Genomic DNA, 17,500 nt, shown 5'->3' with positions numbered 1-17,500 from the left:
TTGGAGATTGGATTTTTAGTGGGGTGAAACCTCCACACAGAATCACAAAAAGTCAGCAATGTTGGTAAGGACTGCTGGAGGTCACCTAGTCCTGCACAAGCAGGATCTTTTCCCCCCTTTATATAAAAGAAAATCTTAACATTTACACCAAGTCTGATTTTACACAGAGAAGCTTCTGAGCATTCATCACAGCAACCGAAAATCTTTCTTGGGAGATTTTTTAATTTATTTTTTATTTTATTGATGAGTAGTGGGAAACAGCAGTGAAATGACTTGCAGATTGACCCATACCACATATCTCATGTGCTGTACATCTAGGAGGGATGTTTTTGTCAGAGGTGGATGAGAAGCAAAAGCACCTTCTGCAAGTGATTAAAATCCAAAATGATGTTTAAAATGGGACGGTAGGAGAAGCCATATTTTTCAAGAATACTCCAGGCCCACCAGTATCATTAATCTTGTCTGAAATGACAAAAGAATAATGAAGAAAAGCATGTGGGGATGGGAGTAGATAGAGAAAACAAGGGAGAGAAAAAAACTGGTTATTTGGCAGGATTTTGACAGACTGAAGAAACAATTATGTGCATAGCAGTCTCCAAAGAGGGAGATTTATAAAAATAAGAGTTCCTCGTGGAAGACCACACTTTAGACTGAAAAATACATATGCAAAGGTATTTGTGTTTCTGGTTGGTCTAACCTGGTTAACTGTCTTGACAGCAAAGAGAGCCTTGGGCACACCAGTTCCTGGAGCTGCACCATGCTGGAATTCAGACACTTTCTCCAGCACCTCACATATCCCTGTTGAAGATTCAGCTTTAGTAAGAAACCATTACCCAGTTAGCACAGAGCTGGGATATTGCAGAAAGAAGGCCAATAAATTCATTTCACACACAGCTGCAACCTAAATTCCCATTAGTAATGGCTTAAAAAGATGGACTGTGAGTCCATTCAAAATAGCCAATATTTCAACTACCTGCAATCCTCCCCATCTTGTGCTACAGGTAATAAATTTTTCCTCTGCAGTCAATGTAGTCAATTGTCTCTCAAGTGCCCTTTTAAATGTATCAACAACAAATAAGCCGCTGTCAACACATTGCAGAAATTGATTCCCTTCACAAAACACATAAATACCTCTCAGGAATAATTTGGTCATTTCTTTGTATATGTTCAAAAATTCTCATATTTGGCTGAGCAGAAAGTTTTTCCTTCTGCATCCCTTAATAAAATTTCTTCATAGAACAGCTTGGTGCTGCTTTTTTTTCAGTTTTCCCATTGATATTAAACAGTGCAGACCAGGGACAGAAAGAGGCATGTTTTTCCAAAGAGATTGGGAATAATATATTTACTTTAAATCTACATTTTGCTTAGATAATACATTTAACAACACCGTATTTTTTCAATAGGAAGTAGTCAATCTCTTAAAATACTTTGACTGTGCAGCAGGACTTTGTCAGGAATCTTTCTGAATTCCTGCCTGTCTATTCTTTTTTCTCAAAAGATATTGACTAGTTGAAACAGAGCCTTTGCAGCAACATTTTGGGAACACTAAAAGCTCTTCCCTGGCATAGTGATATGTTCTGGATGTAAACTCAGTAAAATTTGCTGGTAATACAGCTCAGGAAATACAATAGTTGATCACTACGGGACTTGAAATGCTGCACTCATCCTTTGTCAAGTCTAACCTCCTTTGAATTCACCTGGCAACTTTCCACATTGAACTTACCTTTTCATGATCAGAACATATAACTTATCTTTTGCAGGAGTCAGAAGTTCCTTCCTCCCAAAAGGATCTTCCAATAACAGCTCTTTACTTCCTTACTTTGTTGTTCATTTTTTCTTACTGAGAATTTTGTTGCTATTCGCTGGATGGCATCTGAACGTCTCATAAAATTCAATTTGCATCACACTTTCAGCTTCTTGGTTTGCCTGGCTTGCTTGTTCTCGAAACAGCCGGTTATAGCAGCTTCCACTATGGAACGTGTGAGGTCAGTGCTTTGGTAGTCTGTTACAAGAATCAGATCTTCAAAGTGATTGCTCACGTGGAGGTATTTATTCCTGAGAGATGATGGCATTTGGGCAGATGGGCTTTCTTTGATTCCCATCCAACATCATTTCCAGGGCTTTGCCACTCAAGGCAGTGCTGCCCATGGCTCCTGCCTGGATTGTGTGGGGCCCCTGTGGGTCTCTTTCTCCTCTGAATGGCAGCCCTGCCCTTGGACATATTGACTGGCCCTCCCTTGCCATGATGTCATCAGTCTTGATGGGACTACACCATGCTGTTGTATCATCTCATCACATGACTCTGCACAATGCATTTTATGCCACAAGCCATTGCTAACGTTTAAAATAATTAAGAAATAAATAAACATATGAATTGAGGGTCAGGAGCAAACTCTTTTCTACCCAACTTCAATGGTTTAATGATTAGAATATGAGGTTAATTTCCTGTTTCCTTTTCTAAATCAGTGAACAATATTTCTTCAAGGTGTTAAATGCATTTCATTGACTCAGCATTTGCACCCTGTGGAACCAACGTTTTAGAGAATTTTCCCACCGAAGTTAGTGAAAAGCAGCAGTTATAACCCCATCCACTCAACAGCTTCTGCCCCAGTTCTAACATAATGGAAAAAATGCCCACACTGGTAAAGCTGCCCAGCTCAGGGGTAGATTTCATCAGTCTCCTGCTTTCCTTTTCAAACATATTCTTAACATATATTCTAAATTGGCTGAAGGATGTAAAACACTCTGTTTTCCCCCAATAGAAACACTTTGACCACTTGGCAACTCAACCAATTGGTTGTTTTCTGTCTGGGTAAGTAATTATTATTTTTGTTGTTTCCCTCTGTTGTTCACAGTTCTATGTGCCACAATGCTTGCTGACTTCCAATGTAAAATGAGGCAGCTATTTACTGCAAAGTGCTTACGCAGATGCCAGTTCCCTTTGCAGCCTTGTGAAAACAAGTGATTGATTGCTGGTGCCCAGATTTCCTTTCTCCCCAGTTCTCCTGGAAGTCTTTTTCTTCTGATGTTCACAGACAGAAACTGCAAAGTCCTTTGAGAGGGAAGCTGAACATCAACCAGAGTGGGAAATCCATTTGAAACAAATGTTCTTGCCCTCTCAGTCCTCCAGTGCACCGATTTTTCACATAAACTGTCCTTTCCACTGGACAATGAGGCCCAAAATACATTTTCAGCAGGATGAGCCAGCAGAGAGCTGGAAGCAAGAGTTAGACAGGAAAGATTGCTATGAAAAGGCTGAACCCGCACTCAGAATTTTATTCAAGTGTCCTCTTCTGCTGTTCTCTCAAAGTCTGGAAGCTGCCCTGCAGCAAATGACTGAAGGGAAAAATAGAGTTTGTCATGAAAGTAGTTTAAAATAGCCTTGCCTGATAAACAAAAACTGCATCAGCCTTTGTATCAAAGGGAGAACAGACAATAAGCTGTTATGAATCTCACTTTAAATAATGAGGAGGAAAAAAAAAAAAGAAAAGGTACCGAGTTTTTTGGGTTTCGGTGTTTGGTGGTTTGTTGTTTGTTTGTTTCTTTGTGGTTTGGGTTTTTGTTTTGGTTTGGGTTTTTTTGGGTTTTGTTGTTGTTGGTTTTTGTGGGGTGTTTTTTGTTTGTTTGTTTGTTTTGGTCTGGGTTTTTTTTATTTTTTGGGGGGGTTTTTTTGCTTTTATATGGATTGAGGTATTTCCTTGCATTTCCTCTTCACTGTGTCTCTGACTTTCTGTTTCCTGCTGGAGTAGCCCAGTCTGACACAGCTCCTCTTTTGACCAAGGCTGCAAGACTTTGAGAGGCCCAAGGAATGTGGCAATGTAAGACTGACCCTGCCAGCTGAGGTCCAAGGGTCAGTAAGTCCAGATCATATTCCATAAGCTTTTTTAAAGGATATGAATGATTCAAGCCTAGAACTCATTTCTGTACTGATGGTTAAGGTTAACACTTTCTCTACAAACAGTTAAACTTTATGGAGCATCAGTAATGCATTGCCATTCATCAGACACCACAGAAAAGACATGTTATCTGTCACACCCACCTTGGAGCACTGATACAACTTTCAGAGTATTTCAGTTTTGCTGAGCCTGTTGTCAGTGTCACTAGATTTTACTAGCTTGGTTGAAAACAAAGGCATAAAAGGAGAGAGGGAGGCTTATCAGGTAAATTATTTAGTTAAATTCTAGGCAGTATAAATGTTGTATTGTAAGTCTGGCATAAAACAGAGAAGAATAAACACTAACCACAGAATTAAATGCAAATAGCCCTCTAAGAGGTCCTGTAAATAAATATGTAGCAAAATGACCTTGGTATCAAAAGCATGTGAAATTATTAAATCTAAGAAGAAAACCTAATATTTAGACTGGACCTGCCACCAAAATATGAAAGTACAGAAAGTAATTAGTCTTCTGCTGATGAGACTGAGCGGAAAAATGCTTTTCTACAAGGAAAAATATATGAGAAATGACACAATCTTAGTTTAGGAATGGAAGTCAATTAGGATATTTACACAGTGCATTAGAGGTTGTTCTTTCTGCTCTCTGAAACCAGACCAGGCTGCATTTGAAAGCTGCCATCTGTGCATAGGAATTCTGTCTTCCTCTCTTCCTTGCTCACTTCCAAAAGGGACATTTCCTTCTCCTTTCCCTGCTGTGTGGCACCAGAGCTGCTCTGCCCTGTGGAACAGTAGGTTCAGATCCCAGCTGTGATCCAGAGCTCACCAGACACTCATTTTAACACACATCAAATACAGGGTATTGTTTCTTCTCCTGGTTTCTGTTTTGGGTCAATATGAGCCAATACTGTTGTGGGAACATCATGTGGTTTCTCAGTTCTGATCCTCAAAGACATAAAACACCTGCTTCACACAGAGCAGTACTAGCTTTACTGGGTTTTCTTCACAGTCAATAGCGAAAAACAACTTAATGTGCTCTTCTTTTTCCTAGTTCCTTTAGTAGAAACCTCTTTATTGATGCCAAATGTAAGTTCAAACAAGTTACCTGAAGCTCAGTAACTCAACCAATGTGTGGAACAGAAAATGGAAATAGTTCTGTCTGAATTAAAGGTCACAGAAATGGAGGATTTGGCTTCTCTTTCATGCTGGATGACATAGTTAAAGCAGTGAACACGGAATTAGAATTGCCTTTGAAAGATTTTTGCAACTAAGCAAATACATCTAATTAGTTTTAGAAATATCTCATTAATGAGTGTAAATAACAGTGAAAGTAATTAACTTATGCAATGAAAATTGCCCATTGCCAAATATTTGCAATTAGAGTTTTACTAATAAACTTCAGAGGCAGTTATACACCAAAAGAAAAATGAGGGTTAACATATTATTGAAAGCTCAGACATTTTTTTATAAGCATCAAATTAAACCAATCATCACTCATCAAAAAATTATTAATTGCAACTTGCATATCCATGTCCTCAAGGAGTTGAATTCCTTGTAATTTCACAGGCCAAGAGAAGAATGTCTTTGAGAAAAGCAGCAGATTTTCCTCTAACAGGTCTAAAACACCCACTACTCATAAAAAATGGAGTTGCCAGAAATTTCAGGAGTGTCTTCCCTCTGCAAAGTATATCCTACTAATTTCTGAAAGAAATAAGAAATCTTGGGGAAGAAACACCACTCTAGTATTTCTAGAAGATCCTACATTTTTTGCTTTCTGATCAAGCCATGCCATAGTTCCAGTTGTGCTGTCAAATCAGCTCCAATACTCTTCATGAAAGTACTTAAAAATCCTGAGGACTCCTTTAGTGCTTCGAAAAACATAGTCTAGTTTGTTGTTTTGGTTTTTTTTTAATTATAATTTTGAATCATAACTACACTTACGGAAGCAGAAGGAGGAGAAAAATACAGATGAAATTGTCTTAGAGGACTAGCTAGAAATACTGAAGAGAAAATAAAGGAAAAAAAAGTTGTCAGACAAAAAAGACTTCTTAGGGGTAGAAGAAATATGGCTCCAGGAGGGCAGGCAGGAAGGAGCAAGCTTGCAAAGTGAGGCCTTGTTCTCATCCTCTTTTTATGTATATATTTATATACTTTTGGGAGAAAAGTGAGGAGGTGAGACCAAGTCCTGTTTCTGCCATCATTAATAGGTGGTGGGCGGGGGGGCAGCGCCAGATGTAACAGAAAAGTGTACAAATAATAAAAACATCAAAAATATAAAAATTAAGAGGAATAACAACACACTGCTCATTGTCATAGTATTGGTTAAATGCTTGTAATCTAAAATTTCAAAAGCACAGAGCACATCCCATTCAAGGAATGAACCGGCTTTCATTATGTGCGGAAAACTGCAGATTTTTGCCCAATTACTTTACAAAAGGACCCACTTTTGTCAATTACACTATTCAGGGAACAACTCAAGGGAAGGATGTTTCTGTCCAGTGAAATTTAAGTAGCAAGATTACATCAGTGTTACCCAGATAAAGAAGATGTGATTTAACATTGTATTTATACAGATTTAGATGCAGCATAAATACCAATGCCAATGCAGTGACATGTGCTTGCTACAGAATGATTACTGAAGGAAAATGGAAAATAATCATTCATAATTATACAAGAATCCCAAGACAGGCGAAACAAGAGCTGAGACTACATCTCTGACCATCTCTGATGGGATTTGCACCAAAGCAAAGGTTGTCACTTCACAGCAGATCATTTTACTTTTCTCCTCACTCAAATGCATTTCCTAAATAATTTATATAAATGGAAAAAAAACCACTGGAAAACTAACCAACCTCAAACATAATAAAATTTTTCAGAGGATTATTCAAGTATTAGTTAGTGTATTTATCTGGTCTCACTATACCACCATTATGCCTCTGCTACTTAACTTCCAGATTAACATTGTCAAAATTAAACACTAAGAATACCTGACAATAAACCCCCAAAGTAGCAAATGCTCATGTTTTTTCTTTAATACCAGCAGTCAGCAAATATTTAAGTGCACAGAAATTAGGTCATGGAACTCTTCGTAAAAACCAATAAATAAACATGGATGAAGAGTGTTATGCTAATTTTCTCCAAGCTTTTTTTTTTTCACAGAGTGTGTAATGGTTTGAGAAAGGAATGAAATGGGAAAGTTACCAAGTTTTTCTGACAGACTCAGTTTTGGGGGTTTGTCTTAAAAGTTATGTTTTCCCAAGAAAAAACAACAATAGACTGTGACATAACATTAAAAAAATCAAGACAGCAAATTAAAATTTTACATAAAACAATCTGTAACATTAAAAAAAAAATTACCCTTCAAAATAATTTTCTTTATTTTTGGCTTATAATAATTTTCAATGTTTCACCCCTGTTGCTTATTGCTTGCATTCAGTTCTTTAGATTTTCCTTTATAAATTCCCTTGAAAAATCCTTTTTTTAGCCTCCCCCTTCACATAAGTGTACTTTGATGTTTTATCCCAAAGGTTTTCAGAAACTTCTGATCAGTTTTAACTTTCCAACAATGGCTAATAATAAAGTTATTCTGGATGATAAATATGGGGTTTTTTCTAGTACAAGAATGATTTTTTAGTTATATGGGTCAGAATGTCAAGCAAGCACACTCATAAAAGAAACTTGTGCTTAAAATTGTTTAAGAATTGAATATTTATTTTAATAATATTATGAATAATATTTACACTAAATAAAATATTTAGTATAATGTTAATTTAGATCAGTAGATTTCATCACTAACGTTTTAGAAGTATTTTGGTTTTTCATCTACCAAAATATGGCTTATGTGAGGGATATACGGTTTGTGATAAGGATTTTGGTGTCTATCACGCTCCCAGTGTTTCAACCACGTTTAATTCCGTTTTATGGGATTTTGATTTTTTTAGTTATCAGCACTTGCAAAAAGGTGTGTTTTCCTTTCAATCAGAGAAAAGAAATTACCAGGACATTTTCAGCTGTTTTGTTTTCCTACTGTACTTTGTAAGGCTCTCTCTCTCTCTCCCAAATCCTCCAAAGGATCCATCCCCTCCGCCTTTGCCTCCCCAGCTGAGGGAGGTCCCTGGCTGACGCTGTGGCCCTGCAATGGTCCAAAGAAACTTCACGAGGTAGAGACACCAGTTTGTCTCAATACAAGCAGATTGTATACAGTTTTTCCAGGTCAGCAAAAGATAAAGGGCTGGGGAAAAAGATATGTGTTAAACTACAATGCAAAACCTGCCCTTTCCTCAGAAAGGGTGAACTTTCACTATGGAATTAATGGGCAAGTACAGAAATAGAAATACCGGGAGTTTTCTCTGAGGAATTGTGGGACAAGAGGGGAGGAGAAAGGTTCTCATTTTAAAAGAATTTTTGGTACAAAATTAATAAAGAAAAAAAAAATCGCAATCTTAAAAATAAATGAGAAAGGCTGTTTTTTTTAAATATCAGATCATAATTTTTTCCAGCTAAGCATCATCCCATATGTTGTCAAACAATACAAATTTGCAAGATTTTTCTCTTTATATTTCTGATGTGTATTACTTGAGTTTTGGTTTTCTTAAACCGATGTTTCAAAATTAAAATTTATGGTGAGCCTGAAATATTTAGCTGACTGACAAAAATGTCAAAACCACCCTGCTGTTTCCTCAGTAGCTTTCAATTTCTGTGGTGGAAGAAGTAATTTGAACTGCCATTGGACATAAAATTCAGGCAAAATTTACATATGTCTGTAGTAGTCTTATAATGAAGATAAAATGAAAAATATATCCACAGATGCCCACACCACAACAGTTTTGCCCTACTAGAAACACTCCAAGTGGTCAATAGATAGTGGCCTCTGTGGCTTAGCAGGGTTTTTCTATACAGCTACAGCAAGCCTGGGTCTCATTGTCCCCATCATACAGCTTTTGTGATGAAATTCATTTGACTTCAGTAATCAAGGAAGGTACATGGCAAAAGAAATAGAGACAAAAAAGGCTGAAGTGGCATGTCCACAGGTATAAAACTAACCACTGACTGAGAAGAATGGAGCCAGAATGTCCTTGCTTGCCAGCCAGGCCACTCTTTAGATATCACAGTAATTCTCCCTCCAAAGGTGGCTAATTTCAGGGGTGGGATATTATATGAAACACACCACTGGTCTGCCAGCCTCATTTCTAAGTTTGACATCCTTGGCCTACTGAGTTCAGCAAATATGAAAATGTACAGGGCAGCTTGGAGCATGAGTGAAGAGCGAGAGAGGTTTTTGTCTGTTCCATATTTCAAACACATCATTAGAGGTTTAATGACTGACATAATTATGATACAGTGCTTGTGAGATTCCAGATCATTAACCTCCTCTTCCATGTGTAAAATGGAAAAAGTCTGTGGTAACTATTAAAAGAACAATACACGGAAATAATTAATACTTATTAGACAAGTCACACTGAAAATATGCAAACATCAGCAGGTGCTGAGACTGCCTATGGGTGTGCACAGGGAGCACAGCATAGCTGTGCAAGGCCCTACTGTCATCCCAGGAGAGTGGGATATCCCACCCTGCAGCAGCTGAACGTTGGAGGACTGTGATTTCTGTAGGTCCCCTAAGGTGTCTGCCAATCCTAGATGGACACCCACATTTACACAGTCTAGTGTCACTTCCATAGACTCTGGAATTGCCTCTAGTTGCCTTTTCACGTTGCATACTCATGGTCAAAATCTGCCTCTTCTTGCACAGACATGACAAAATAATTCCTCTGGTCCAAATTGTATTGAAAACATTGTTTTACTGACCAAAAAAGCTGTTGTCATCTTTATGTTGGTGTCCTAATAAGAGGAACTTGAGGACTGAATTCCCTTACATCTGGCCTGTGACAATCAGAGAGCTCTGGGACAGGGCCCTCTCCAGCGTTACTTCTCATCAGCTGGAAATAAATAGATTTAATCGAGAAGAAGTCAAGAAGGCATCACTGTCTCTCAGACATTCCACACAAATAAATGGGGGGGAGGGGGAGAGAAAATAGAAATTCCTGTGCACTTTCTTGGGTTTTTGAGATATTAACCTCAGACATGTTCTGCCAGCAGTTCCCAGCTAAGTCTCCCAGTGATGACAAATATTTCATCTCACTAAAGGAAGGCTTAGTGACCCTAAGTTGGGTATGCCCAGCTGGATCCTTCTGTTTGCTTAAGAGAAGTGTCCAGCTGGATCACCTAGAAATCACATCCAACTTCAGATTTCTCTTAACTCCAAATTAAAGTTAGTCAGAGAACCTAGTCAATGCAGTCCACAGTCATCATGGGAACAGAGCTGCTGGTCAGCCTGTGCCAGTCTGTTCCAGGAGCCTTCAGGCAAGCACTGGGAATGCCTGTTTTCCATACAGTCCTTCACTCTGATTAGTGGATCTGCCACAGCATAGGAGCTCAGTGAACCGGCCAAACATCCAGACAGCAGATCCAAGGAGGCTTAGCTCCTTCAGTCACCTGGCAATTTTGGTTAAAACCGCTGTTTTCTGCCCCACTTCTATAGCACTCTTGTCCAGACGGAGGATCAGTTCATTGACCTCCAACATCCCTTTCCTCATCAGGGACACAAAAAAACAATAACAGGGATAAATAAGCACAAATGAGTTTGGTAAATCTGGACACCCTTGTTAGTCCTCTTGAAAGTAGCATCTCGTACATGTCAGATGGTGGGAAGGCAGGACCTGCTTAAAGACCACATAAAAAGACATGTCTCACCCCAGACAAAAAGTTACTTATTCATTACCATAAATGCACGTGAATTATTAACATTAATTTGAATACTTTACAGCTTACATTTTGTAAGCCTTAATTCACAATTTAATGAAAGGGTTCAGTGTTAGTTGTGGCTTCAAGAAAGACCAACATAATTTCTGAAACTGCATATCTATAAATGGATAATACAAGTGTATTACCACTTCATCTGAGCTCAAGAGTATGTCTGGAGAGTGAATTTCCCAGTCATATCTATGTATGACTCACTCATTTCATGGAGCCCTTTCAGAGCGTGACTCTGAGTTTTATTCTGGAAACACCTTAACCAAAACCGACCATCCACGGGGTCTCCTAATATGCTTCACCTCCTACAGCCTTTCAGTCCAGAGGACCACTTAGGGTTTATCTAAATAAAATACCCTGACTCTGTGTAATGTGAATGTCAGCCCTAAATGTTCTGCTGTGCAGATCTACTCTTTTGGCTCTACAGTTCATGCTAATATATATATATATATATATATACTCTTGTGTTACTTCTGGTCAGTGTAATCTTGGCTTGGCTTGAGCCATATCCATAGTTCTGCAAAACACAGATTGTCAGACAGTACTATTCTGCCTATAGATGGTCAATATCTATAGAAAAGTGCCTGATTTTATTGCCTGTCAAGATTAGCAGCTGAAATGATGCTGCTACAATCAGGCCATAATTCTGATGCTCAGTACTACAGAAGGAAGATTCCAAAGATTCTTGACAAGACTACCAACATCAGGCACAGTTGAAAAATGTTTCTGTACTCACTCCAGTATTCCTCTATTGGACTTTTTTTTCCCAAGCCTTTTTAATGAAAGAAGGTCTTTTTCAGTTTTGTTTCAGCTTTAGGGTAAGTCAGTCCCTTGTAGTTTAAATAGACTATTGGGGACTATACTGAGTTGACCCCAGGCAGCAACTAAGCCCCCACCCCAGTTGCTTACTCAGTCTCTGCCAGAGGAATGGGGAAGAGAATCACAAGGGCAAAAGCGAGAAAAGCTCATAGGTTCACGCATAAAAACCATCTAATAAATGAAGGGGAGATAAAAGAGGAAAAAGAAAACTGATGCAAAGGCAATAACCTATGACCTCCCACCAGCAAACTGATGCCCAGTCAGTCTCCAAGCAGTGCCCACTTTGGAAAAATCTCTTTTCTGCTTCCTGCAGTTTCAGTGCTGAGCATGATACTGTTTGATATGGAATATGATATCATATGGAAATAACAGGAAATACAGTTTTGCTCACTTTGGGCTGGTTTTCCCAGCTGTGCCAAATCCCATCATGTTGCCACACTCCAGCTGCTCATTGAGAGAGTAAAGAGAAGGAAAGAAGGTGGTGATGCTGTACAAACAGTGTTCAGCAACAGTAGGTCACCAGTATGTTTTCACCAGTATGTTTTCTGTGCTGTTTTGGTTCCAGATCTGAAACATAGCCCGATACAGACTGTTAGAAAGCAAGATCCACCCCAGTCCAGTCTAGTACAAGAATTACATTATTTTTTGATTTATTTAACACTCTTGAGTGGCACAGAAGTTTTCAACCATGTGTTTTTAAAATTTTCCCAGAATTTTAATGCCTCAGTGAGAGTGCCATTTGCATCTTTGACTCACCTTTGCTCCCTTTGGCTTTGCCATACACAGACAGACCACTTCTGTCAATAGAGAAACTCACTCTGAGAGTTTGCTGACCCCAGGAGTTCTCAGGCACCTGAACTTTCAAGGAATTTCAGAAGAAGATGACAACAATCACCTGGGGAAGGCAGAGCCTATTTTGAGGGAAGAAAACAGCAGCACCCTTCTGGAAGCATTTTACCATGTCATAAGTCAAAGTTGACTGTGTTGAACACGGGAATCTGTCAGTAAGAGTAAAGGATGACACCAGATGTAAAAGGATATATTATAAATGATACATGAGATATCTGTCGTGTTGATGTTAAAATTAGAGCTGGTCTTTAATATTTCATAGAGGACAAAGCCATGTATGCTTTTGTAACTGAGTTCCTGCCACTGCACGATAGACAGTGACTGCCTCCTTACATCCCTCATAGAGACATAAGGTGGCATGTAATCATTTTCATAGGTGTTCTTGTCACTCAAGACAGCACAAAGTTTTAAGCCTATTTTTGCCTTCTCTCCTCATTTTTATGAGCTACATAAAGAGAACTGAGAAATTTCTCCACTTCTCAAGAAGTTTTCTATACCAATTTTAATTAGAACATTTGTGTTATTGCCACAGTCAGAAAAAAGTTCAAGGCCAAAACCACACACTCAACAAGATCAACTAAGAATGTTTACTAAATCCTGCAGACCATCTGCACAAATCTTGTGAAAGCTGGCCTCCTAAATCTTGAGCTATTGAATATCAGGGTTGATTTAACTAGAGATATTAGTGGCCAGGTACAATGGCCACTACATAAAGCCCTTCCCTCGAAAGAAGTGTGAATCAGCTTGTCCCTATTAATTGTACACAGGTAAAACTACAACTCAATTGTGACAGGCTAAATGTGAGAGGTGAACCATTAGCATAAACAATGCATAAAGCAGCAACAAGACAGTTGTGAGAGTCACAGTTTAGCAGATCTGACTACCTGCGAGGAAGGAAAAAGAAAAAAAGAGGAAAGAGGATATGTTATCTTCTTCATCTTTTTCATGGAGAACATTGCAGTTCTGTCCCACAAAAATTTTTCAGTGGGAAGCTTTTTTCAACCTGATCTCATTGCTTCTTAGAATTAAAAAAAATGCTAATGTTTCCAAAAATGTTATTTTTAGCACACTGTGAATATTAAATGATCAATGGTTGATGTGATTTTTTAAATAAAATCTACTCTACCTGGTTGCTCCCAGGCTTTCCTGAGCTGAACAAAGCCTGAGTGTGTTGTGCAGTGTTCAATGTCATCACAAAAAGAAGCTACAGTTTGATCAAAATAAATAGTTCCTAAGAACAAGTTAGTTGTGTAATTTGAGCTTTTTAGTGTCGATTGTAGCTGGAAACTGCTGTTAACAAATAAAATTCCTTTCTAATGTAGTGCTGGTCAACTTTTCACAGCATAAGGCAGATGTTGTCTTGGCAGATTATTGACTCACACCGTGATGCACAGATGCATCCAACACAAATATAATTCAGTCACAAATAAATGCCTGGTAAATAGAGGAAATTGAATCCTAAAATATTTTGTTCTTTTAGTAGACCGGCTTTGTTTCTTGACCAGTTTGCACATGTGATTCATGTGTTTCTTATTACTAGATAAAGGACTGAAATGGTTGCATGTAAAACCACATTTGTTCTGCAAAATAGAGCTCTTGGCATAACATGATGTGCCCAAAGTTTAAGTCTTTCAACATGAAGCCCATCTGTTCCAGATAACATAGGAGTGAGTGGTGACTAAGATGTTTTTGCACCTTTGAAATCTCTTGGCCAATTCTGAATTGTTTTTGCCAAGAAAGCTGTACTTTAAAATCTTAAAAGCTTTAAAATCAAATATATTTTAAAGTAAACTTAAAGTAAATTATAAGTTTTCAGTTAAAAAAATAAAAAGAAATTGCTTTCCTTTTTTAACTATCTTAGGCATTAAATGTTGAGATTTCTTGACATAAATAAGGGGATGAAAGTGAACTTTATGAAAATTACATTTTTTTAAAAATCCAAGCTTTTAGCTCTAGCATATTTTTAGCAGTAACAATGTAACCTGCCTCATTTTATAGGTAGAATTTTTTTAAATAAGCCTTTGCTAATAAAACATTTGCTAGTTTTGATGGAACAGAGTCACAGACAAGCCCATTTTAAATAGGAGATTAGTCCTTGTTTTTCTTTTTAATTTTCTGTAGTATGACAAGCCAGTTTAATCACAAATTCAATAATGTGTGCCAAGATTTTTATTGCAAAGCTGTAAATGAGCTTCTTTGTGTATCTCCTTGTACTTTCTCTTTTCAAAGGCTCATTGCAAAAAGATTTAATGCTACTAATGATAAATACAAATAAACCCCAAATGTCAACCAGGGACCTCCCTGGTGTCTCTTTCTCTTGCTTCTAATTAGGGGGCATAAGAAATTTGAGCACAGGGATTGAAAAGCAAACAGAGAAACCACTGGAGAGCAGAGAGAAGACACTGGCACTTTCACTACAAGCTTGCACTGATAGATATTCCTGCAATAACTGTGCAACACTAAACCACCACTACTCTCCTGCTGCTGCAGAGCAGTGAGTGGCAGCTGTGCTGCACCTCTGGGGCTGCTGAGGGTGTACAGAGTCTAATTAAAAAACCTGTTGGCACCCCTACCAGGTTACCTGAAGGAGTCAAAGGGAGATAAGCAACACCCAGTGAGCAGCCAGGTAACCTGGCTTGGTCCATCATCAGGCAGATGTCTGCAGCAGTGACTGATGGTGGCATTCTAGCATGCTGGAGATGCCATGTCACCCATAATGGGGTCAGACTGTCCTCACCAGAGTCTGGAGACCCTGATTAAAAAATACCAGGCTTGCTTTCCTCACCCAACTAAGGCTGCCCTTGGGCACTACAGACAATCATTCAAGCCATGCTTTTGCCAGCTGGATGACAGAGATCATTAGCACAACAAAAAACAGAATACAGGAACTGCCACATCGGATCAGACCAGTGTTTCACTAAGTCCTGCATCACAGCCCTGCCCACAGCCCATTCCACAGGCTTCAGAGGAAGGTGAGAGAAACCACACTGTTGGAATGCTGTGATGTAGGGCTTCCAGAAGGAAAATATGGCTGGTATGTCAACATGTCAACTCCCTCTCTCAACCTGAAAAAGAAGGAATGCAGCTCTAGTGTTTAGGGTCACAGCTGCTGAAGCAGAAGGCAGAGAAGGAAGGAGTTTAGACACTACCTCACCTACCCATCACAGGTGGCTAAATTAGGCATTGTGACTGTCCTTCCTTGGTCCCACCATCTATTTTCTCTGCTTGTTGCATGTGACCAGTGATATTTTTCTTCCTCAGAGAAGTGAGATAAGAATAAAATTCTGAAAGATGTTCAAGTTTGCAAACATTTTTACCATTAGGAAAAATAAAGAAAATAAATACCAGAGACAGGAATATGTACCAGGAGATCTCAAAGCACTTCACATAAGATATTGAGAGGCATTTTCTCCATATCATAAAGAAAGTTAACATTTCTTCCTGGATGCATAGTAAAACTCTTGTTAACTCTAAATGTCCCCCCTTCCCTATAAACATAGAATTTGTTTTGAAATTCCATCACTTATTTAGTCCTGGAGACACATAGAATCACAAGTGGTTGGCTTGGGGGCCCATTATGTAGTTTGTGTTCTGTGTTTCTCCACTGTAACTCTTGCTGGTTCCAGTTGTATGAATTACAACAACATCAGTTTTCTCACGAGCCCAAATGCAGCAATAAACATTCATAGCACCATGTTCTAAGGCCAAGATTTTAAAACTAGTGGGAATTCAAATGCCTGACTTCAGGTGTTTAAACAGCTGGTTTTCTAAGCAGACAGAATTTGTGCCAATTGATTGACCCTCCTTCAGGGGCTGAAAGTTGGATATTCAGCAAGGGATCCATCCAAAGTTATGGGTGAGCTTGAAAGACTTGACTTCCCAGATTGTATCTTTCGGGGGCACCAGTGGATAGCAGGCCAAAAAAGCTGCTTTTCATAGTAGATAGAAAGAACAAACTGAATTTCAGAAGGAAACAGCTCCTTTAACTCAAACTACATGTTACATACTACATATGTAAATCTCTTAGTTCAGCTTAAAGTTTGGTCCAATCCAGAGCAAACACAAGCTATCACTTAACGCTAATTGGAATCAGCATGATCTTTTCAGTATTCATGTCCCCAGACAGGAAGATGCTAATGAAAACAAGCTTTGAAATCAGCATTTAGCATGATTTCTGACTAGCAGAAGTGCAATTTTGCTGTTCATTCCAGTTTTAACAGTGCAAACAAAAGCCATGCATTATGCCAAAGCCTTAAATAAGAGAGGAAAAAAGCAACACACCAAATGCAAACCAAACAGACCTCTCCAGAACACACTAAGTTACTAAGAGTAAGAATTTTTAAGCAATCTGGTTTTCACCCCGCTTGTCAGCAGAGATTTAAAGCAGTGGCACAAGATGACTCCCAGCATTAACCTTTCTGCTGCTTCTCCCTGCAAGACCCTTGCAGAGTTGCTACCTGCACTCCAGCCTTGCTCAATCCAGCGAAGTCACACAGCAATGTATTCATGTTGATTTGCAGATATCCCTCACCTGGCTCTGAACAGCTACACAGAGGGGAGACCCCACAGACCCCAGCCCTTGCTGGGAAGTGGCTCAGGGACCCTCCTTGATGTGGGACACCCCCCTTGATGTGGAACAACCCCTAGTACCTCATGAAGGTATGTTATGATGTCAGCAGGAAGCCAGCACAGAGGGAAGAGAGGAGATGGGTTTCCCCTTTAGCCTGGGATGTTTAGGAGGGAAGGAAGGAGGGAGGTATAGGGGGTGAACATTAAACCCTGACCATTTACCACACCTGGCCAGAGTGGAATGGGTTGTGAAATTGAACCTAGAATTCTGGAGAATTCAGGAATGGGATGCTGGATCTTGTCACCCATGGGGATGTCTCAACACTTGTGGGACCTATAGGGATGTTGCCATGGCTGTGGGACCCACAGGAGTGTCACAGTAAGTGAGGACCCACAGGTGATGTCACAATGGGTATGGGACCCACAACGGATGTCGCGATAGATGTGAGACCCTTGGGGACCTCACAACACATGAGGGACTCTATGGGGTCGTTGCAATGGGTGTGAAACACAGGCACAATTCCTTAGAATCACTGCCTCCTCCTCAGCCCCAAACCAGTG

At 39.2% G+C, this 17,500-nt stretch overlaps 2 long non-coding RNA genes across 2 annotated transcripts; both read right to left on the bottom strand.

The window, feature by feature from the left end:
• Window positions 1–220: 220 nt before the first annotated feature.
• On the bottom strand, window positions 221–17,381 carry LOC135407771 (uncharacterized). Its single transcript, XR_010427022.1, has 4 exons — window positions 16,902–17,381; window positions 4,508–4,673; window positions 698–3,336; window positions 221–462 (listed from the first exon to the last, which is right to left on the bottom strand). It is a non-coding gene; the product is annotated as an uncharacterized LOC135407771 (long non-coding RNA).
• LOC135407772 (uncharacterized) lies at window positions 15,267–16,882 on the bottom strand. Its single transcript, XR_010427023.1, has 2 exons — window positions 15,520–16,882; window positions 15,267–15,435 (listed from the first exon to the last, which is right to left on the bottom strand). It is a non-coding gene; the product is annotated as an uncharacterized LOC135407772 (long non-coding RNA).
• Window positions 17,382–17,500: the final 119 nt, after the last annotated feature.

Source organism: Pseudopipra pipra, chromosome Z (assembly GCF_036250125.1).
Source record: "Pseudopipra pipra isolate bDixPip1 chromosome Z, bDixPip1.hap1, whole genome shotgun sequence".
NCBI lineage: Eukaryota > Metazoa > Chordata > Aves > Passeriformes > Pipridae > Pseudopipra > Pseudopipra pipra.
Note: the sequence above shows the minus strand (reverse complement) of the source record. Positions and strands in the feature narration are given on the sequence as shown.